This window comes from Miscanthus floridulus, chromosome 3 (assembly GCF_019320115.1).
Source record: "Miscanthus floridulus cultivar M001 chromosome 3, ASM1932011v1, whole genome shotgun sequence".
In the NCBI taxonomy this organism is placed as follows: domain Eukaryota; kingdom Viridiplantae; phylum Streptophyta; class Magnoliopsida; order Poales; family Poaceae; genus Miscanthus; species Miscanthus floridulus.
This window is the reverse complement of record NC_089582.1, coordinates 6,964,963-6,984,865: the sequence shown is the minus strand read 5'-3', so window position 1 is coordinate 6,984,865 and position 19,903 is coordinate 6,964,963. Positions and strand designations below refer to the sequence as shown.

Sequence of the window (19,903 nt, the reverse complement as noted above, 5' to 3'; positions counted from 1 at the left end):
CAGTCGGACGGCGGCTCAACACCGCGGAGTGGCCGACGGGACGGGAGGTCACATCGGCGCCATACCGTCCAGAGCAGGACGAGGTAGGGGTTACCGGGCACTGTGCGCTGGTGCTGTGCCCACGATCAGCGCCTGAACTACACTGTGCCACCTAATCCCTGCCCTCGGAACAACGCGGCATGGGGAGTCAGGTCCGGGTCACCATAGCCTCGAAATCAGCATACAAGCCCAGCCGCTCCCTCCAAGCCTCAGCAATCTACTGTAGGGCCTCGGCAACTGCAGGATTCACGTCTACCGAGCCTCCCACGATGGCTCGGCCTCAGCACCCGCTGAGCCCTGGCTTCTCTCGCAGTCAACGCACGATGGCCGGCGCGTCGACCGCCACGCCCCGCTTCAAGCAAACACTGGAGCCCCCACGACGCACAGGAACGGATGTGACCAGCGCGTCGCCCCAGTACTTCAAGGACAGGACCACTCCGTCGACCACGCCCCCACAGCAATAGGCTACAGGGCTCGGACATGCCGCCTCCATTCGCACGACACCATGTAACTAGCGCATGTACCACCCTTGTCCCCTTTTCAACTATAAAAGGGAGGGACCAGGGCCGTTTCGGGGGATTGGACACTTACGATTAGGCCTAGGCCCACGCGACGAACTCGCGCATAACGCTCAGAGGAACACACGAGCTTTCCTACGGCTTGAGATCAACATCTCAAGTAATCCGTGTCGCACCACGAAGAGACCTGGAGCTAGCTCCCTCTCTCGCCCTGCTTGTAACCCCCTACTACGAGCATTTCGGTGCAAAGAATACAAGATCGATCTCTTGAACTGGACGTAGGGTACCCATTACCCGAACCAGTATAAACTTTGTGTCTCTTTGCATCACCATCCGGAATTAGGAACACGCATTACAAATTTACTAGTTGGTTGAGGGCTCGCCGATGCAAAACACCGACAGTTGGCGCGCCAAGTAGGGGCCTCTGCGTGTCAGTTTCGTCATCCCAACAAGTTCCGGATGGCAGACCCCGTACGACCACTACGTCTCGGCACGGTGATCTAGTTTGGGAGCCTAGAGTTCATGTCTCTAGGGCATGAGTACGACATGGGACTCCTCACGCCCCGAGCCTCACCGACCGACGACGTCACGCACCGGTAGCCCAGGCGCAGGCGGCGCCCGGGCGGCCACGCTCGCCAGGCACGACGTGAGCAGGGTCACCCCGATGACACTGCGCAAACCCAGGGCGATGCGCCACGCCCCGCCGGTATCCCACGCCCAGCTGTTGGCACAAGGTCCCTGGTTGGGGACCTGTCTAGCCTGAGCCTAGACAAGGGAAAAATGCCGACGGCGCATGGCGACGCCCCGTCATCAAGCTCCGCTCCACCACTCCCTGAGGGGCCAACTCTGGCGGAGCAGAACCCGGTGATGGCACTAGCCCCATACCCCTTTAGGTTGGGAAATGCCGCCGCCTCCTACGCTTACGCCTATGCTTTCGCTCACGTGGATCCCTCCGGATGCAGCCAGCGCTTCGCCCTCGACTTCAACACCACCGCGTCGACCCACACCCACGCTGACTCCTCGAAGGAGGACGAGGCGTGGGCTGGAGCGGATTTTTCTGGACTCCACAACCCTGAAGCCATGCGCCGCTTCTTGGCCGCAAGCGACTACTGCTTCGGCTACTTCGATTCCGACGACGAGGGCACCCACGACCCTACTCACGAGTGTTTCCACGTCAGGCTCGGGATGCCAAGGGCGGGCGAGGAGGACGAGGGTGTAGGCAACCGGTCCCCGCTTTGCCAGGGAGCGGACGCCGCCACACCTCCACGCGTTGTCCCACCGGCAGCGTGGAGCAAGAACCTTGCCCCCGCACAACCTCAACGCCCGGACCTGGAACAGCTCCGTGAGCTCTAGGCCAAGGTCGAACAAGATCGACTCCTCCTACAGCAGCTTCGAGACTCTCTCGAACAGGAGCAGCGAGGTCGTGGCGATGGCGGAGGAGCCCGACGGAGGGCCCACGACGTGCACCACCGCATCCACGATGACGAGGGGAGTGAGCAACCCCCAATCTTCAATCACGCTAGCCAGAATGTCGCGGCTGCGGCGATGCTAGTCCACGAGATGCCCGAGCCTTCTACCACGGAGGGGCGACGGGTCCGCGGCGAGCTCCGAGATCTCCTCGAGACCGCCGCGGTGCAGCAAGCCGAGAGTTCCGCCTCCCGATGGCGCGAGGGCGCCTCGGACCTTCCCGCAGCACCGCCTCGGCAGGATAGGGAAGCCTCAGCTTGTCCTGAGCCCGCTCGAGCACCGATAGCCCACATGGTCCCCTTGCTGCTTGACTGCCTCGACAACCAACGCGAGGTGCAGGGAGACCATGAGGTGGTCAGCAGGCGATGACGCCACGACAATGAGGGGCTCGCCCGGGGCTACCATCCACACCGAGGTGGCTGTTATGATAGTGAGGAGGACCGCAGTCCTTCTCCTGAACCGCCTGGCCCTCGAGTCTTCAGTAGGGCCATCTGCGCTGCTCATTTCCCGACCCGATTTTGGCAACCAGCCAACCTCATGAAGTATAGCGGCGAGACCAATCTTGAACTCTGGCTTGCCGATTACTGCCTGGCTTGTCAGCTAGGTGGCGCGGACGATGACCTACTCATCATCCGCAACCTCCCCTTGCTCTTGTCAGACTCGGCGCGAGCCTGGCTCAAGCACCTTCCTCCCTCACAGATCCACGACTAGCGCGACTTGGTTAGGATCTTCGTCAGGAATTTCCAGGGCACATACGTGCGCCCTGGAAACTCCTGGGACCTTAAGAGCTGTCGCTAGAAACCGGACGAGTCTCTCCGAGACTTCATCCGATGCTTCTCCAAACAGTGCACCGAGTTGCCCAGCGTTGGCGACTCGGAAATCGTCCATGCTTTCCTCTCCGACACCACCTGCCAAGACTTGGTCCGAGAGTTAGGCCGGAACGTGCCGCACTCGGCCGCTGCGCTCCTCGACATCGCCACCAACTTCGCCTCAGGCGAAGAGGCTATTGGGGCCATCTTCCCCGACAGCGACGCCAAAGGGAAGCAGAGGGACGAGGGCCCCGAGGCCTCGGCTCCCTACCTCCCCAAGAGAAACAAAAAGGGTCACCAGGGGAAGCAGGATATCCTCGAGGCCGATCTGATCGCGGCCGCAGAGCGTAAGAATCCCCGAGGCCCCAGGGGCCCTAGGCCCTTCGACGACATGCTTAAGAAACCCTGCCCTTACCACCAGGGCCTGGTAAAGCACGCCCTCGAGGATTGCTCCATGCTCCGGCGTTACTACGCCAAGCTCAGGCTCCCCAATGACGATGCCAAGCAGAAAGGCGCTGGCGATCGGGATGATGACAAGGACGATGGGTTCCCCGAGGTGCACAACACCTTCATGATCTTTGGTGGACCCTCGGCATGCCTTACGGCGTGCCAGCAAAAGAGGGAACGCCGGGAGGTCTTCTTGATCAAGGTGGCCACTCCCCGATACCTCGACTGGTCTCGGGAGGTGATCACCTTTGATCGATATGACCACCTCGACCATGTCCTGAATCCTGGGCAGTACCCACTCATCATCGACCCGATCATTGGCAACACCGACTCACCAAGGTGTTGATGGACAGAGGCAGCGGCCTCAACATCCTCTATGCCAGCACCCTGGAGCTCCTGGAGATCGACCAGTCGCGGCTCCGAGGTGACGCCGCGCCTTTCCACGGCATCGTGCCGAGGAAACGCACGCGATCCCTCGGACGCATTGACCTTCCTGTTTGCTTCGGCACCCCCTCCAACTACCGCAAGGAGGTCCTTACCTTCGAAGTGGTTGGATTCAGGGGAACCTACCACGCCATCCTAGGGCGGCCGTGCTACGCCAAGTTCATGGCGGTCCCCAACTACACCTACCTCAAGCTCAAGATGTCGGGTCCCAACGGCGTCATCACGATCGAGTCCACCTACGAGCATGCATACGACTGCGATGTCGAGTGCATCGAATACGTCGAGGCTCTCGTGGAAGCCGAGACCCTCATCGTCGACCTCGACCGACTCGGCAGCCAGCTACCCGAGCCCAAGCGTCGAGCCAGGATGTTCGAGCCCATGGAGGCCATCAAACTCGTCCCAGTCGACCCCGCCTGCCTCGACGACCGGGCGCTGAGGATCAGCGCCACCCTCGACATCAAATAGGAGGTCGTGCTCGTTGACTTTCTCCGCACAAATGACGACATGTTCGCGTGGAGTCCCTCGGACATGCCGGGCATACCAAGGGAGGTCGCCGAGCACGCCTTAGACATCCGGGCCAGCTCCAGACCGGTGAAGCAGCGCCTACGCCGATTCGATGAGGAAAAGCGCAGGACCATCGGTGAGGAGGTGCAGAAACTTTTGGCGGCCGGGTTCATCAAGGAAGTATCCCATCCAGAGTGGTTGTCTAACCCTGTGTTAGTTAAGAAGAAAAATGGGAAATGGAGGATATGTGTAGACTACACCGGTTTGAATAAAGCCTATCCAAAAGTCCCCTTCCCATTACCTCGAATTGATCAAATCGTTGACTCCACTGTGGGGTGCGAGACCCTATCTTTCCTTGATGCATATTCTGGTTACCATCAAATCAAGATGAAAGAGTCCGACCAGCTCGCGACTTCTTTCATCACCCCATTCGGCATGTACTGCTACGTGACTATGCCTTTCGGCCTCAGAAACACAGGGGCCACGTACCAGTGGTGCATGACCTAGGTCTTTGGTGACCACATCGGGCGAACCATCGAGGCCTATGTGGACGACATTGTGGTCAAGTCCAGAAAGGCTGGGCATCAAGCTCAACCCCGAGAAGTGTGTGTTCGGGGTCCCCCGAGGCATGCTCTTGGGATTCATAGTCTCGGAACACGGCATCGAGGCCAACCTAGAGAAGGTCTCGGCCATGACCAGCATGGGACCGATCCGAGACCTCAAGGGAGTATAGAGGGTCATGGGATGCCTTGCGGCCCTGAGCCGCTTCATCTCGCGCCTTGGTGAAAAAGGCTTGCCTCTCTACCGTCTCTTGAGGAAATCCGAACGCTTTTCTTGGACCCCCGAGGCCGAAGAAGCCCTCGCCAAGCTCAAAGCGCTGCTCACCAATCCTCCTATCCTGGTACCATTGGCCAGGGACGAGGCCCTCTTACTCTACGTCGCCGCAACGACCTAAGTAGTCAGCGCGGCCGTGGTAGTGGAGAGGCAGGAAGAAGGGCATGCTCTGCCCATCCAACGACCTGTTTACTTCATCAGCGAAGTGCTTTCCGAGGCCAAAACACGCTACCCCCACATCCAAAAGCTGATCTACGCCATAGTCTTGGCTCGACGCAAGCTGCGCCACTACTTCGAGTCCCTCCCGGTGACTGTGGTATCGTCTTTCCCCCTGGGAGAGATAATCCATAACTAGGAGGCCTCGAGTAGGATAGCCAAGTCGGCCGTTGAACTCATGGGGGAAGCCCTGACCTTTGCGCCTCGAAAAGTAATAAAATCCCAGGTCTTGGCCGATTTTGTGGCTGAGTGGACCGACACCCAACTGCCACCTGCTCAAATTCAGACGGAGTGCTGGACCATGTACTTCGATAAGTCCCTGATGAAGACTGGGGCAGGCGCGGGTCTGCTCTTCATCTCACCCCTTGGAGTACACATGCTCTACATGGTTCGGCTCCACTTTGCCGCCTCCAACAACGCAGCCTAGTACAAAGGTCTCATCAATGGCTTGTAGATCGCCATCGAACTTAGAGTATGGCGTCTCAACATCTGGGGCGACTCGCAGCTCGTCGTTGATCAAGTCATGAAGGAGTCAAACTGCCTCGACCCCAAAATGGAGGCGTACTACAAGTTGGTACATCGCCTAGAAGACAAGTTCGACGGTCTCGAACTTAACCACATCGCGCGGAAATACAACGAGGCCGCGGACGAACTGGCAAAGATGGCCTCGGCACGGGCTCCAGTCCCCCCGAACATCTTTGCCAGGGACCTCCACAAGCCTTCCATTGACTACGCCTCGGCAGTGGAAGAGTGACCACCGACCGAACCCACCGCGGGGCTCGATGCCCCCTCTGCCGCCGAGACTCCATCGGCCGAGCCCGAGGTCATGGAAGTCGACACGGGGCCTCCCTAGACCGGCCAGGACTCGGACTGGTGAGACTCGTTCCTTGATTGGCTCGCTCAGGGAGAGCTTCCTAGTGATAGGACCAAAGCCCGATGGCTTACGCAACAAACCAAAACTTACGTCCTCTGCAACGGCAAATTGTACAGGCGAAGTCCCTCTGGTGTCCTCCAACGATGCATCACCACCGAGGCAGGCCAAGCCCTACTTTGGGACTTGCACACAGGGGCCTACGGGCACCATGCGGCACCTCGGACGCTCGTCGGAAACGCCTTCCGCCAAGGGTTCTACTGGGCGACGGCGGTGGCCGACGCCACCAAGTTGGTACGCTCCTATGAGGGATGCCAGTACTATACGCGGCAGACGCACCTCCCAGCCCAAGCCCTCCAAACCATACCCATCACATGGCCATTTGCCGTATGGGGGCTCGACATGGTCGGGTCTCTACAGAAGGCCCCCGGGGGCTACACCCATCTACTGGTTGCAATCGATAAGTTCTCCAAATGAATCGAGGCTCGTCCGATCAATCAAATCAAATCCGAGCAAGTAGTGCAATTCTTCACCGACATTATCCACAGGTTTGGAGTCCCGAACACCATCATCACCGACAACGGGACACAGTTCACCGGCAAAAAATTCTTGACATTCTGCGACGACCACCACATCCGTGTGGCCTGGTCGGCCGTAGGACACCCAAGGACAAATAGCCAAGTAGAACGTGCCAACGGCATGATCCTACAAGGCCTCAAGCCAAGAATTTACAACCGGTTGAAGAAGTTTGGCAAGAAATGGCTCGCCGAACTCCCGTCGGTCATCTGGAGCCTGAGGAACACACCAAGCCGAGCCACGGGGTTTACACCTTTCTTCCTAGTCTATGGAGCCGAGGCTATCCTCCCCACTGACTTGGAATATGGTTCCCCGAGGCTATAGGCCTACAGCGAGCAAAGCAACCGCACCACCCACGAGGACGCCCTCGACCAACTGGAGGAGGCCCGAGACGTTGCACTGCTGCATTTGGCCAAGTACCAGCAAGCCCGGCGCATTCAAAGCCGAGACTTGAAGGTAGGCGACCTGGTGTTGAGGCTAACACAGAGCAACAAGGGCCGCCACAAGCTGACCCCACCATGGGAAGGACCATACATCGTCGCCCAAGTGTTGAAGCCCGGGACCTACAAGCTAGCCAACGAGAAGGGCGAAATCCTCACCAACGCTTGGAACATAGAACAGCTATGTCGTTTTTACCCTTAAATTTTCAAGCATTGTATACATTGTTTCTCGAAATACAATTAAGAAGCGTTCTTTAGTTGTTCTAATTATTTGAGAGACCCCCCGGACCCATCACGGGTCTCGGCAATACGATAGCACTGTAAGGGAGACTCGGCTCTGCCTCTGCAGAACCGGGCCTCCCTCGGGGGCTAGATGGGGGACTCTCCCCTAAGTCCCACGCACCATTCTTTAGTCGTTTTTCGAAAAAATTCCTATGCCAAAACTCTCTAGCACGCTCTGACGAATCGGTTGTAAAAACCCACGGACCGAAAAGTCTGTTTCCTAAGCAGAAGGCCGGTAGAGTCGCGAGACGGCCTACGCCCCTGGGCTATGGCACTCCCTCACCACCTTTCGCCCAAGGGGCGGCTTAGGTTCCAAGGAGGTTTTTTGCAAAAGAAATCTGATCAGAGACAACAGAGGCCAGAGGCTCAGAAATACAAGAAAAACGATTAAGAAACACAAGTACGTTAAAAAAAAGGCCTCGATGGCCACAAGCGTTACGATACAAAATCAATCCCTATCCCATTTACATGGCCTCTTGGGCCCAGGTCAAGGCTCAAGACCTCCAGCATCGGCAGACGGCAGGGGAGGGACCACCTCCTCTTCGAACAGCGTCGCCAGCGCCGTGCTGGGGCATTCCGCCGCCTCCATCAGCTTTGTGACCACCTCGTCGGCCTCCTCGTCATCGTCAGGCAGGACATAGCCATCGCTGATGGCTAGGAGGTCAACGCCGATGTAGTGCGAGGCGATGACGGCCAGTGCGCGCTTGACACCCGTGTGCAGCGCTCCTCGGAGCTGCTCTTGCATTTGGCCGCTCAACGCAACCAGACGGCTCCCAAGGGAGTTGCCTGACTGAACCCCCTTGACCTCCAGGGCCTCACAGGCGGTACGGGCGGCACCTTTCAGTGCGTCGTGCTCCTCGATCTCGGTCTCGAGCACCACCTGCACCGTGACGGAAGCCTCGGCCGCCCGGGTGACCTCCGCCTCCAACTCTGCGCCCAAGGAAACGGAGTGGGGTTGAGCGTAAAGAAAAACAAGCCAAAAAAGGGACGGAAGCCTATGGGACTCACCCCTGGCCTTCTGCTCCCAGCGTCGGGCCTCGACCCGAGAGGCCTCGGCTTTCTCTCCCCAGCGCTGGGCCTCGGCCCGGGAAGCCTCGACCTTTTCCTTCAGGCGCTGGGCCTCAACCCGAGAAGCCTCGGCCACCCTAGAAGCCTCTCTCCCCAGCTCTGCATCACACCAAGAAGTTAGGAGGCGAACACAAGAAAAGCGAATAAAACGAGGGGAGCAGGACTCACCCTCGGCCTTCCCCCTCCAAACCACAGCCTCGGTCCGGGAAGCCTCAACCACCGTAAGGGCCTCATCCAAGGCGCCTTTCGTCAGCTGGTGCGCACTTTGCTCTACCCCTAGCTTCCCAGCAAGGGCCTTGCCCAAGGCCGTTGCTTCTTCAGCCCGGGACCTGAAGGCATCCTAATCACCGGCGACGCGGGTCAGCTCCTCCTCCAACTCCTTGACCTGCGCCGCCAAAGGGGCAACCTGCTCCTGGGCCGTGGCCACCTAGACCTTCGCATCAGCACAACGAAGACGAAGGTCCTCCACCTCCGCGCTCCGCGCCACCAGATGTCCCTCTCCCGCCGGAGAAAGACCGACTTCCCAAGGGACCGGGTCTCGAGCTCTTGGGGAAGTAGAACATGGGTCATTCACTACAACAAAACTCAGAAAAAGACAACATCGCATGAGAAAAGAAAGCGTGAACCTAGGCGACTCCGGGCAGTTCATCGGCCACCACGGACAACGCCATCCGTAGTGACCGCTCCGCCAGCTGGCGGTATTGCTCGAAGGTGTCCCAGCGCCCGCCCTCAGCTACGTCCTCGAGGGCGAACAGAGGCTCCCCCTTAGGGTCGCCCTGGCTCTGCCACAGGACACGCGGGTGATCTCACCCGCGAGGCTCAGGTCGCACCCGCACGAGGGCCGAGCTTCCCTCGCCCAGGGTCAGAACCGGCTATTCCACGACGTCGGTCACCTCAGCGTCGACCACCTCCCGCGCCTGGGAAGTATCATCGGAGGAGATCGGATGGACCTCCGCCTCCTAGGTGCTCTCCCGCAATGACGGCAGGCCTTGAACCAAGGGTGCCACCAAGGCCTCCGCCGCCTTCATCTCCACCTCCTGGGCCAATGGCCTCTCCGCCATCACGTCGGCCTCGGTGGTCTCGGGGGCTCCAGCCTCCGTCATCGTGGCCTCGGTGGTCTCGGGGGCTTCGGCCTCCACCATCGTGGCCTCGGTGGTCGCGGAAATGCCGACCCCCACCACTGCGGCCTCGGCGGTCTTGGGCGCCCCGGCCTCCGTCGCCTCAGCCTCAGAGACCCCGAGGGCCTCGACCTCGGTGGCCTTGACAACTAAGGGCACCTTGGCCCCATCTGACTCACGAGCCTCGCCCTCGCGGGGCGGAGGCGCTCCCTCCCCCATCTGTGTCTGGTTCGCCTCGGCAGCCCTCCTTAGGTGGCCGGCTCCTTCAGGTCGGCCCTCACCGATGCCGCGCCACATTGTATGGCGTCTTGCGCCTCCGCCACCCAGTGGGCGGTGGAGCCAGGGCTCACCTTGAGCGCCTTGAGGGGCGCCAAGGAAAGCACCTCCACACGTCACCTCTGACTAAGGACAAATCACTTGCAGGGTCAGCACGAGACCGAAGAACGAACAGAAAAACGCTGCGGCTCTACCAAAAATACGCTTACCCTGAGCGAGGCTCCAACCGCTTCAGCACTGCAACCCTCGTCTGCAAAGGTGGTGGCGGCGGTAGGGGCACGGCCTCTGTATCTGCCGGCGCCGGCCGATCCTCGACGGGCCTCGGCGCCCCCTCGGTCCTCTATGGGGGCAGTTGCATCGCACCCGCCGCCACCTGCTCCGCTGCCGCCGTCGAGCCCACCGGGCTGACAGCACACTTGCCCAGCGCCCGCGCCTTGGGTGTGTCGGCCTCGGCCTCGGGGCAGGCTATTGCTGACCCCAGGACAACTCCTCTTGGGAGCGCCGGGCTGCTTGCCGACGCCCCGGGCACCATCTCCCCGATGTTAGGGAGATGGTCCAGGCGACCCCACCCCATCTTGCCCTCGTCATCTCCGTCCGAGGCATTCGTCGATAGCGACGGTGATGGGGACTCCTCTAATGGGAGGCCATCCTTCCTTTGCTGTCGGCGGTGCTCATCTAGTTTCTCCCACGCAAGGATCTGCTTCGTGCGCTTTGCCACCTTGGCGTCCTTCTGCTTTTTCTACGCCTTGGCGTGCGCCCAGTTGATCGCCCACCGCCTCGCGTCCTCGGGAGCTGGCATCCCTCGTCCCCTACAAGAACGGCAAACGTGGATAAGGAAATGGGAAGTAATGAGAGAAGGAGAATGCTCGGGGGCTGCAGCGGCGCGTGACTTACCAGCGAGAGGAACCCCCGTGACGGACGCATCGCGAGTGTGGTTAGACCACCACTCCTCAGCTTTGCATCCACCGTCTCCCTCACCTGGCGAAGGATTTCCTCGTTAGAGAGGGCGGAGGCGGGCATCCGGATGCCCGCGATCGGCTCATCCGGCCTCAACTCGAATAGGCGCCGCCGTCGAGCGATCAGCGGCAGCACCCTCTGGCGGTGGAAGGCGGCCACGACCACAGCTGAGGTAAGGCAGCAGTCCCGTAGCCTCTGCAGCCCCTCCAGGAGTGGCTGCAGCTTGGGCTGATCCTCCCTTAGGACGCCATACTTCCATCTCTCCGGGCAGCTCCCGACAATCCGCCCAGTGTAGGGGGGAAGTCCGCCGTCGTCGTTGCGGAGATAGAACCAGCTCGTGTACCATCGACGATTGGTTGACGCGAGCTAGGCTGGGATGTAGAGGTGCTGGTGGTCCTAGCGCACTTGGAGAGTGCAGCCGCCGGCCCTCACCGCCTTCCTCGTACCCGACTTGCCCGTCGGCTTGGTGGTATGCCCCGCTCAGAAGAGATGGAGCCACAAATCCCAATGGGGAGCAATCCCCAAATACCCCTCGTAGACAGCGACGAAGATGGCCACCTGCGCGATAGAATTGGGGTTGAAATTATGGAGCTCCACGCCATAGTAGTGCGGGAGCGCCCGCATGAACTGGTCCGCCGGGACGCCAAGGCCGCACTCGTGAAAGGACACGAAGCTCACGACATAACCATCGTGAGGCCTCAGCTCCGGCTCGCCCGACGGAGCGATCCACTCCGGCCTGTTGGGGTCGGTCACCGGACGAAGGAGTCAGCCGTCGACGAGCAACTGAAGCATCTCCACGGTGATGTCGGATGGATCCCAAGGGTCCACCTCGATGACAACGATGTCGCCGGCCATGAGTGCGGTGGAGGGTTCGAATACAGAGGTGAGTCTCTCTCTCTCTCTGCCTCGCCCTTCTCCCTTCTTCTCGGTGCTCGCTGTTCTAGCGATGGCTCAATGAGGGCAGAGCTAATGCAGGCAAGGTAACGAGGGGAGGGGCGAGGCTCGTTGCGTATTTATGCAGGGTGAAGGCGAAATGCACGGTCGATGAAATCAGGGAAGTTTCCCCCAGATCCGGCGCGGTTAATCTCGATCCGATTTTACCACCCACGTGCCCACCTTTTCCTCGTTAATCGCGGGAACAGTTACGTCCCATCCACTGACACCACGTCGCGTCCAACCGCTGCAGCGGCAAGCGTCGTTTCACCTCCCTGAGAACATCGCCTCAAAAGGCACGCTAGCCATTGTCGAGCCGATGGGGGAGATATCCCCCCACCCTATTCCTTTCAGACGAAGGAACGAGGCACCGAGCCCATTACGGTCCAGGGGTTTGAAGGCTGGGCCCTAAGGGGTTTCGACAGCCGCCCTAGGGCAATAGAGTCAGGGACAACCGTGGGCGAGCCCGTACGGGGCCGAGACCTAAGCAAGCGAAATGCTTGGGATGCCCAAAGTTGTGTCCGAGACCGGCAGAGAGGTCTCCGAATGGGATCCCACTGTAGAGAGGCACCGAGCCACCGGGGCCCAGCAAACGGCCCCGGCACCCACTAGAGAAACCCTCTGGTACTCTTGGAGTGCGTCTCTGGACCACTAGCCAACCCCTAGCGAACGGGGCATGGGCCTCCACTCGGACTACCCGATAACAGCTCACCGGAAGTGTCACCACTCGCGCCCACCGAGGGTAGCCTGGCATATTCCACCCCTCCTTCCGAGCGAAAAGGAAGCGTGAGGGTCGTACAAAAAGTCAGGGGAGCTCCTGATCGCCCTCTCGCTCCGTGCGGAGGCTCGGGGGCTCTTCCTGCGACCTTGCCGAAACCCCACGACCCGAACTCACACTTGTGGACTCGGCAAATGCGATAAAATCCCTCGCTCAAAGGGAGAAAAAGACCCTGGGGTAATGAATCCACTCCCCCAGGGCCTCGGGGGCTACACCCGGCGGGTGCACTCGCGCGCACCCATCGAGGCCTCAAAGTACAAAACACCGTTCCGCCAGGAGCTACCGCAAGTCGAGCCTCATCAAAACCTCAAGAAGAGCGCTCACGCTCTCCCTAAGGCTGGGGGGCTACTGTTGGGTACCATAAAATGGGGTACCCCTAGCGTATATCGAAAGATCCACTTCAACCCCATAAAAAACAAAGCCAGAAGGTAAGCCATTGGTTAATCACCGGCCCCGTCTGAGCCCACCGGCTCTTCGCCTCGCCTTTGGCCTCGCACGGGAGGTCTCGATGGCCTGACGAATCTCCGCCTCGCGCGAGGCCTCGTATGGGAGGCCTCGACAAGGAACCCCTTCTCCGTCTTGCCCGAGGCCCCGCATGTACAGCCTCGAATGAGACAGCGATTCTCCGCATCACTCGAGGTCGGCTCGGCAATAACCCGTCGCTCCCGCCTTGACCAGCCTTCCCGACAACGCGTCGTGTCCCGTTAATGCGTCAACCACTCCCGCAATCTTAGCCGGACGGCGGCTCAACACCACGGAGTGGCCGACGGGACGGGAGGTCACATCGGCGCCATACCGTCCAGAGCAGGATGGGGTAGGGGTTATCGGGCACTGTGCGCTGGTGCTGTGCCCACGATCAGCGCCTGAACTACATTGTGCCACCTAATCCCTGCCCCCGAAACAACGCGGCATGGGGAGTCAGGTCCAGGTTACCATAGCCTCAGAATCAGCATACAAGCCCAGCCGCTCCCTTCAAGCCTCATCAATCTACTATAGGGCCTCGGCAACCGCGGGATTCACGTCTGCCGAGCCTCCCATGATGGCTCGGCCTCGGCACCCGTTGAGCCTTGGCTTCTCTTGCAGTCAGCGCACGATGGCCGGCGTGTCGATCGCCACGCCCCGCTTCAAGCAAACACTGGAGCCCCCACGACGCACAGGAACGGATGTGACCGGCGTGTCGCCCCAGTACTTCAAGGACAGGACCACTCCGTCGACCACGCCGCCACAGCAATAGGCTATAGGGCTCGGACATGCCGCCTCCATTCGCACGACACCATGTAACTAGCGCATGTATCACCCTTGTCCCCTCTTCAACTATAAAAGGGAGGGACCAGGGCCGTTTCGGGGGATCGGACACTTACGATTAGGCCTAGGCCCACGTGACGAACTCGCGCACAACGCTCAGAGGAACACACGAGCTTTCCTACGACTTGAGATCAACATCTCAAGTAATCCACACCGCACCGCGAAGAGACCTGGGGCTAGCTCCCTCTCTCGCCCTGCTTGTAACCCCCTACTACGAGCATTTCGGTGCAAAGAATACAAGATCGATCTCTCGAACTGGACGTAGGGTACCCATTACCCGAACCAGTATAAACTTTGTGTCTCTTTGCATCACCATCCGGAATTGGGAACACGCAGTACAAATTTACTAGTTGGTTGAGGGCTCGCCGGTCCAAAACACCAACACCTACCCAAAACCTTCCTTCTCCAACAGCCCGCCCCCCTCCCCGCCTCGCTGTCGTCGTTGGGCCCACATCGCCGGCGAGCTTCCTCCCCTGCACGGCCTCCCTCCCTCCCTGCGCGCAGATCCGGCGAGCTCCGCCTGCCTCCCTCCTGCCTCGCCACCGCCGTCGTTGTCGTCGTCGGGCCCGCCTCGTCGGTGAGCTCCCTCCCTCCCTACAAGATCCGGTGAGCGCCGGCCGCCTCCCTCCCCGCCTCGCCGTTGTCGTTGTCGTGCCCAAATAAAAAGGGCACCTCCCGTCGCAGTGAGCATCGAGCACCTCCAGCGGCAGCGAGGTGAGCGCCAGCGGGCACCCGGACTTCACTGTCCCCGTGGGCCGCCGGCACGCCGGGCTTCCCCGCACGTGTCGCAACAGCGGCCACGCTTCCGTCGCCGCGTCGCGGTACCTGGCCCGGTGGACGGCCACCGCGTCAACGGACCGAGCCCCAGCCCCGCTCTCGGAGAGGAGCGCGCGACGTCCGCGTCGTCGGCGCTGTCTGTGACGAAGGCAGTGGCGGCCCCCCACTGGCGCTCACCTCGCTGCCGCGGAAGAGTTTGCGTCTCGGAGAAAGACGACGCAAATAAGCGTCCCGGTTGGCCTCGTACCCAAAATACATGCTCCGTTTGCTTCTTCTGTTGGAGCCGGCTAAAACACTGTACATGCCCGATTTTGGGTATGCGTCACCCTTTGTATGAATTGTTGGAGACAGTCTTAGTTATACGCCGTGTTCGTTTGGGCTGGTTTAACTTATAAGCCATGGCTGAAAGTACTGTTGATTGGTTTGGTGTGAGAGAAAAATACTATTCGTTGGCTGATAAGCCATGGCTTATAAGTCAAATACGAGCTTGCGAAAGGCTTAATAACATGTGGAGAGAGTGAGAGACCCATGAATGGTGGGACACATAACGCATGCAGCGATGCATAGAGCACTCCCTCCGTCCTAAAATATCTGTCGCTTTCGCTTCCCGAGAAATAACTTTGATAAAATATATATTACAAAATATTAATATTTATGGTACATAATTAGTATTATTGGAAAGATCTTTGAATCTAGTTTTTTAATAAATTTTTTTGGAGATACAAATGTTGTACGTATTTTCTACAAATCGAGTCAAACTTGTGGCACGAAAATCGAAAACGACAGATAATATGGTACGGAGGGTGTAGGCCAGAGGGTGCATGTGCTCGACTGATCGTACATACTAGTATGTCCTAGCAGTTGCAGAAGGAATAAATTTCGAGAAGGAACCGGAACCGTGCCAATAGGTAGCCTCCAAAGCCTTGACTTGGGGTGGCAGTAGTCACAGCTTCTTCTTTTTTTTTAAAAAAAAATTACGAACCGGACTTGAGAGATGTATCATGTATGGGCAACGGTGGCACCAGCGCCAGCAATAATTGGCCATCTTTGCTTTTACACCCTTTTTTCTTTTTTTTCTCCTTGTTATTAATACTATGATAAGTGTTGTTGCACGCTTTTAAGATTGTGGATTATCGCGCCCGTGAGAGGTGGTGATAAACTCCATCAATGTATGCGTACCCTTTTATGACGACGTTAATTCCAGTTCCCTGGCTTTCAACAAGTTCCTGTCACAGATGGTCGGTCAGGGAATAAAATGCATGTGACATTGCCGAGTCTTTTAAATACCTGCAATCCAGTAAAGTAGGCACTCATGGTTTTGGGAAGGGAAAATTGGATCCATACCATCAAAAGAACATGTCTTTAGGTGTATACCATTAAAAGAATCACCTTATGATACTTACCATCAAAAGATCACAATGCAATAGCTATGTACCATTCTGTTTGCTTCTGTTGCATGATCGTTAATCCCTTTTCCTGTTTGCCGATCACACATTTTTCAACTTCCGTTTTTGCCCTTGGGCAAACCAACACAGCCACGAGGACGGTCAGAAGCTTCGACTCGCTCCCGTGCGAGGAGTCGCATTGCGGACCTCCAGTGCGCGGCGCTCGCCCCGTGCGAAAGAGTCGCGGCGACGCGTTTCCCCGGCGGTGGCTCAGGCTCCATAGCAGCACACCTCATCGGCGGTGGCTGCCTCCTTGACGGCGCTGCCCTCTACTCCATGGTGTGTATCCCTGTATTCCTCTTCTTCCTCCCTTATTTTCCTGGTTCTAAATCCTAGTTTTTTCCCCTCTCATAGTGCTGAGCAATTGGTCCTGATTTGAGCAGAATGGATCCGGCCGAGGTTCCGGATGGGTAAGATCATTTTTTTCTGTCTTCTAAGCCTGTGTAATTTATTGTAATTTTTATTTATTTAGTTTGCTGGTAGGTCACCGTCATTTGTCCTGAACTTGGAATTGCAATTTTTTTATGTCCTGAACTTGGAATTGCTATCGATTGGTCCTTACATTTGGTCTCCCTTCCATATGTTGGTAACTATTGTTGCAGAATTGATCTGAACAGTGCATGCAAAGTAGAGGTCACCGTCAATGCTTACTTCACTATCAAAGACGGTAGAAGGGAGTACAATCGGGGTAGGACAGTAAGTTGGATTGTTGATTCAGAAGAGTACGCAATCATTGATCTAGAGAAAGATATTGCTCCATATTTTACATGGGGCAGTGACCAAGTGGCAAATTTCTAGGTTCGATCAGGGGATAATGTGACATGCAAGTTGGTGTCCGATGCTCAGCTTCTTGACTTGCTAAGGGCATCTAGACTAGTGAAATTGTTCATGGTAGTGGGCAGACGTGAGCTGAATGTAAGAGAGGAGGAGATGTCTGCTGCAGTGAACACAGGAAAGGAAGAGATGCTTGCTGCAGTGAACACAGGAGAAGAGATGATTGCTGCAGTGAACACAGTAAAGAAAGAGATGCTTGGTGCAGTGAACACAGGAGAAGAGGATATGCTGCAGTTAACATAGGAGAGGAGGTGATGCCTACTGCAGTGGACAATGATTTGGAAACACTGGACAAAGGATTTGCATGGGCAGAAGCACCTAAATATGGGGAAACAACTGCAGGGCCACCAATGGCTATAGAGGAAGAGAATGAGCACTTTATGACTATTGGGTGTGATCCTGATGGAGATGAGCCAACTGGAACAAATGAAGAGTGGAGGTACTTTAAAAATGACGATCATGTAGTCATTGATCCAGTTGAAGTAGACATGCATCAAAGAAAGAGGGCTAGGTCTGTTCCAGAAATTAGAGACTTTGATAGTGAAGTTGTACCTGATGATGAGGCTACTATGATTGATGATTTTCTGGCGCCTCACACATCACATGATAAAGAGAATCCAATCATTAAGGAGGGAGACACGTTTGTAGACAATAATGCTTTTGTCCACACTATTAGGCGATATGCCATCAAAAATGAGTTTGAAACTATGATTGAACATAGTGACACAAAAAGGTACAGGGCAAGGTGTGCAGATCAAAATTGTAATTGGAGAGTGTTTGCAAAGAAACTACATGGTGGCAACACATTCATGGTGATCAAACTCTCAGGATTGGATGTCCACACTTGTCCCAGTACAAGCAAGATGAAGGGTCGAGAGGCTTCCATAGCTTGGGTATCTGAAAAGGTGAAAGATGTTGTAAAGGAGGATCCCACTATAAGTGCAAAGAAATTACAGCGAAGATTGGAGAAACACTACAACATTGAATTGTCATATTTTAAAGTATGGTCTAGAAAAAAGTCTGCATTGGAGGATCTTCATGGTACTTGGGAGGAGAGCTTTCAAATGTTATGGAGATTCAAAGCAACACTAGAAGATTGTTGCCCAGGAAGCATTGTTGAGATTGATTGCAAGAAAATTAATGGAGAAATGTACTTCTCTAGGATGTTTGTTGCAATTAGAGCATGTATTGATGGATTTATGGCTGGGTGCAGGCCTTACCTTGGGGTTGATTCCACTCACCTTACTGGAAAGTATAAAGGCCAGTTAGCTACAGCAACTACAATTGATGGGCACAACTGGATGTATCCAGTTGCATATGGGATATTTGGCAAAGAGACAAATTCCAACTGGGCATGGTTCATGGCATAGCTGAAAAGAGCAGTTGGGACTCCCCCTGGATTAACAATTCACACTGATGCTTGTAAGGGATTAGCATATGCAGTCAATAAGGTCTTCAAAGGTGATGTGGAGCACCATGAGTGTTTTAGGCACCTAATGGTTAATTTTAGGAAAAAGTTCAAGGGTGATGTGCTGAAATATATGTGGCCTTGTGCATGGGCATGTATAGATCATAGGTATGGCACACTAATGGAGAAAATTGCAGCAACTAGTCCTAAAGCAGTTCCGTTTTTATAATAGGCATCACAAGCTGAAATGGAGCAGATCTAAGTTCTCAAAAGAATGCAAAGTTGATTATGTTAACAACAACATCTCAGAATCCTTTAACAATTGGATTAAAGATGACAAAGATCTTCCAGTTGCTAATCTAATGGATAAGATTAGGGAGAAGATCATGGAGAAGATTTACACAAGGCAAGTGATAGCCAATAGAATGGAAGGGTGTATCCTGCCAAGTGTGTTACATGAGTTGAACATGAAGAGCCGAGGACTCCACTATGAAATCCAGAAGAGTGGTGCAATGTCAGGTGAGATATCAGGAATAACAAAAGAAGGGAAGAATTGGAGAGTTGCTGTTGACATCCAGAAAAGAACCTGTGGATGTGGACAATGGCAGATTTCTAGAAAACCATGCACTCATGCAATAGCTCTATTTGGGAAAGTTAGACAACTTAACATTGAGAACTTTGTGGATGACTACTATTCAGTAGAGAGGTTCAAGGCAGCTTATCAATTTGTGATCACTCCAATGGGTGACAAGACACAATGGTCAAATTTTGACCCTGGGTTTAAAATGATTCCTCCAAAGCTAGAACGGCCTGCTGGTAGACCAAGGAAGAAAAGAATCAAGGCTAGTGGAGAAGCAGGAAAAAGAGGCCCATATCAATGCAAAATGTGCTTTCAGTTTGGACATATAGAGAAGAGTTGTACTGCTACTCAAGCTGAATTAGAACAAGAGCTTCCACCACCTCGTCCAAAAAAACCAAAAAAGCAAAGGTATTGTAAATAATAAATCATGCCTTATGTGTAATGCATTTTGTTCCCTGTCTAATCCATGTTGCGCCTCCTAGAAAATCCAAATCTGAAGTTGTCGAAGTCTCCACTGTTGATGCTGAACCATCACAAACTGCTGCTGATCCAAAAGTGATGTCCAGTCCAGGTGTAACAACAAGAAGCATGTCTTCTCTTTCTCCGATCAGCCCAGGTCCTACAACAAGAAGGATGGCGTCTATCTCACCTGGAGGAATTAATCGTAGGCTCATTATTAGCTAGAAACATTACCTTTTCAACTCTAATCTGTGTGTGAGCATGGCTGGGCAAGTGTGGTCTTTTGTCCAACTCTATGTGTGTAAATATGGTGCCGCTATGCAACACTATTTCATATTTTGGTATTCAGCTGTGAACTTGCAAACTATCAGCTATTATAGTACTAGAATGGAACCAAAATCATGATATATAATGCTCAAAAGTTGTGTTATATGTTGATGAGATATTATGTTATATCCTAGTGAAATAGTGTTTTACATGTTCTCTTATATCCTGTTATAATGCTGCTGAAATTGGGG

At 55.7% G+C, this 19,903-nt stretch overlaps 1 pseudogene; it reads left to right on the top strand.

The window, feature by feature from the left end:
- The first annotated feature begins 16,142 nt into the window (after nucleotides 1-16,142).
- LOC136543059 (uncharacterized) lies at nucleotides 16,143-19,801 on the top strand (annotated as a pseudogene).
- Nucleotides 19,802-19,903: the final 102 nt, after the last annotated feature.